General features: G+C 34.8%; 1 protein-coding gene across 1 annotated transcript in view; it reads right to left on the reverse strand.

The window, feature by feature from the left end:
- Positions 1-3765, reverse strand: part of DOCK9 (dedicator of cytokinesis 9) — a 176829-nt gene that overhangs the window by 17314 nt on the left and 155750 nt on the right. The gene's annotated exons all lie outside the window — the stretch shown is intronic.

Raw genomic sequence — 3765 nt, forward strand, 5'->3', positions numbered from 1 at the left:
AAGAGTGTTACAGGGAAATTGGCATTGTGTTCCTTGCAGAATACATAAATGGTTAAGACGGCCAGGAGGAAAATTTCAAAATATGTAATACTTTTAAACACTAACTTCCATGTTTCATTTTTTCAATGAGCTATTTTCCAAACATGTTTACAAACAGAAACGAAGGGTCACGTTGTGTAACTGTGTAATAGTTAAATGCATGGAAAAAAATTGAAATTGATGGTTTCACACAGGCTCTCAATTTTTGTTCTTAGTTTTCTTTTTCTAAATATAATTTAGATTTTCTTCCTTTCTGAGGAACAATGACAATGCTGAGACATGGAAAGTCACTAAGCATGACTTCAAACCAATTTAAACATCTTAGAGCAATTCAGTAATGGAGTGTGGTAGGCACTACGCCTGCCTCACCAACATTCTTTCCCTTTTCCTTTCAAAATTTCTATCTACTTAAGTTTGCGCAGTCACCCTGCCTCCATTAAAGCCCTTGAACTTTGGAAGAAGCTAACACTATGACTCAAGGGCTGGGACAGGTGCCTCAGGTTTAAACTAATCAGCATAAATCTATTTTCCGGCCAATCACTGCTTCATCATGTGACCTAAACTGGCCAATCAGGGTGAATTTTAGGACCCTTGCTGGGAATGCTGGGACAGATGCTCTCAGCAGACTGGACATGCCAGCCCCAGTCAAGCAGGCAGCTTGACTGGGGCTGGCATCCATCCCATGGCCAGCCTGTCTGCCCTATTAACAGAGTGGAGACCTCATCCTCCCTTCCAAAGTAACTATATCTTTTACCACTTTGTTAAACAATCAGATTGATTTGTCAATCCTCTGTGGAATTTACTAATGGGAGTCAATTTATTCGACCTTTATTTAAGCCCATTGGAGTAGGGTTTCATTAACGAGGTTGAGTAAACTTCATGTGCTTGTCATCTATATAGCTTTGGTGAAGCACCTATTCAAATCTTTTCCTCACTCTTCTTCTACTGGATTATTTTCTTATTATTGGGTTTTGAGAGTTCTTTATATATTTTGCATAAAAGTGATTTATAATTTTCTCCCAATCTGTAGCTTGTCTCTGGATTTTCTTAACAGTGTCTTGTGAAGAGCAGATGTTTTAAATTTTGGTGAAGCTCCATTTATCAAGTTTTTATTTTCTGGATTGTGCTTTATACATTACATCTAGGAGATCTTTATCAAGTTCACAAAGATTATCTCCTATGTTTTCTTCCAGAAGTTTTATAGTTTTATATTTCATATTTAAATTAAGTCTAGGATCCTTTGATCCTAGAATACAGTGTAAAGCACAGGTGAACTTATTTTTTCCCATATGAATGTCCAGTTGTTCCAACACCACTTGATGAAAGACGGTCCTTTCACCATTGAAGTGCCTTTGAATTTTTGTCAAAAATCAACTGACCATACCTGTGTGGGTCTATTTCTGGCTTCTCTACTTTGTTCCATTGATAGATGTGTCTGTCTTTGTGCCAATATCACACTGTCTTGATCACTACTGTAGCTTTATAGAAGGGTTTCTCCACAGTGACATGAACAATATTTTGGGCCAGATAATTTTCTGGGGTGCTGTCCTATGCATTATAGGATGTTTAGCAGCATTCTTAGCCTTTACCCACTAGATGCCAGTAGCAGTAGCACCACCCTTCCCCCTTTTTCCGAACTGTGACATTAAAAAACTTTCCAGGACACAGCCAAATGTTCCCTGGGAGAGAGGGGGCAAAATCATCCCTAGCTGAGAACCACTGCTTTATCTTGAAATCAGATAGCACGGCTCTTCCAACTTTTTCAAAATTGTTTTGGCTAGTCTAGTTCCTTTGCTTTTCCATATAAATTTTAGAATCTGTTTATCAATTTCTACCAGAACCCCAGATGGGAGTTCGATTAGGATTGCTTTGAACCTATAAATCAATTTAGGGAGAATTGACATCTTAAAAATACTGAGTCTTTCGTGCCACTTATTTAGGACTTCTTTGATTTCTTTCATCAGTGTTTGGTAGTTTTTAGCATACAAATCTCTACAGATTTACACCTAATTTTTCAACGTTTTTGATGCTTTTATAAACAGTACTGTTTTTTAATTTTGATAATTTTTTTTTTTTTGGAGTAAAGGCCTTTATTTGAGTAAGATTTAAAGTCATCCAGCATACCTGTTTGTAGGAATTATACAAAATAATTGCTAACAACATGGTGAAACTATGGTATAAGAATCTCTAAACGTGAAGGTTGATTGATTTCTGTACACTGATCTTACGTCCTATGATCTTGCTAAACTCAGTTTTAGTAACTTCTCTTGTAAATTCTTTCAGGTTACTTCTGTCACAAAAGACAACTGCATCTTATGTCAATATACGCGGTTTTATTTCTTTTTCTTACCTTACTGCACTGGCTAGAACCTGCAGCACAATATCAAATAGGAGTGGTAAAGCAGGTATTCTTGTCTTGTTCCCAATTTTAGGGGAAAAGCATTCAGTCTTTCACCATAAAGTATGATGTTAGCTGTAGGTTTTTTGTAGATAATTTTTTTTCTTGAAGAAGTTCCTTTCTACTCCTAGGATTTTTTTTTAAACTCATGAATGGATATTGAATTTTTTCAAATGATTTTTCTGCATCTATTAAGATGGTCATAAGACTTTCCTTATTTATTCTGTTAATATGGTGAATTATATTAATTGGTTTTTACAGGGTTGGACTAACGGTGCATTGTCAGGGTAAACACCACTTAGTCACAGTATATTCCTCTTATTTATACACTGCTAGATTAAATTTGCTAATATAGTTTTTAAGGCTTTTATAGTTGCTTTTTAATGTGTTTGTATCCTCCATAGTTCTGTAAATGAAGGGCACGACCTGTGTTTTTCATTACCAGCCTAATGTTTCATTATAGTCCTAATGTCTATGGTTTATAGGTCCAAAGAAAATAAACATTTTAAAAGCAGTTGTGAATCAATTTACCAGAAAATACTACCTGACTTAAACAAACCATCTGTAAAGCAAGACATTTAATTCCTATGTCATATTTACAACATACAAATCATAAAACTGTCATCTGTGTGACTAAACTCTGTACCAATGCTTATAAAGAGGTATATCAGTTATCTCATACTTTTATTGTAGGTCTCATTAAGTGCAAACACTGAAGCCAGAATATGTAGTAATTATCCTAACAGCTATAGACAAAGAAAAAAGTCAGTAAAGGTCCTAACACCATATCTTTTCTTTGTGCATTTGTATTATGAAGTTGCAAAACCTCTCTCCGTTTTCTTAGTTTTGTCTCAAATCTTTTCCAATGCAGAATCTATCCAGGTTAAATAGGACAAGATTTTATGGTTTTTCTCATGCTTCTCTGATTATAAAAAGCTACATAAAAGAAAAGCATAAAAATAAAACTTGTACGGTGTCAGTGTCAGTGTACTTACTTTAGCATATTCGTAAAACTGGGAAGGTAATAAAGGTCTAATCTAATTTGGTAGTTGTGATGATCAAATAAAATTTTACCCATTAAAATGCTCTGAAAACTAAATGCTATATGTAATTAACAGGCCAGTTAAACAAATTTCTCTTTTTCAATCATCACTTTCTACTTTGTATTAATTTTTGAAAAATGCTATCTTACTTCTACTGGGTAATGTAATATCCCACAGTGCCACATACATATTTGGTAGGCAAGAGTTTCTTGGATGAATGAATCGATCTGCATTTTTGTTAGTAATATAACAATGTTACTATTAGCTGTCCTTCGCTGTAGGGAA

Source organism: Lipotes vexillifer, unplaced genomic scaffold, assembly GCF_000442215.2.
Source record: "Lipotes vexillifer unplaced genomic scaffold, Lipotes_vexillifer_v1.1 scaffold291, whole genome shotgun sequence".
Lineage (NCBI taxonomy): Eukaryota > Metazoa > Chordata > Mammalia > Artiodactyla > Lipotidae > Lipotes > Lipotes vexillifer.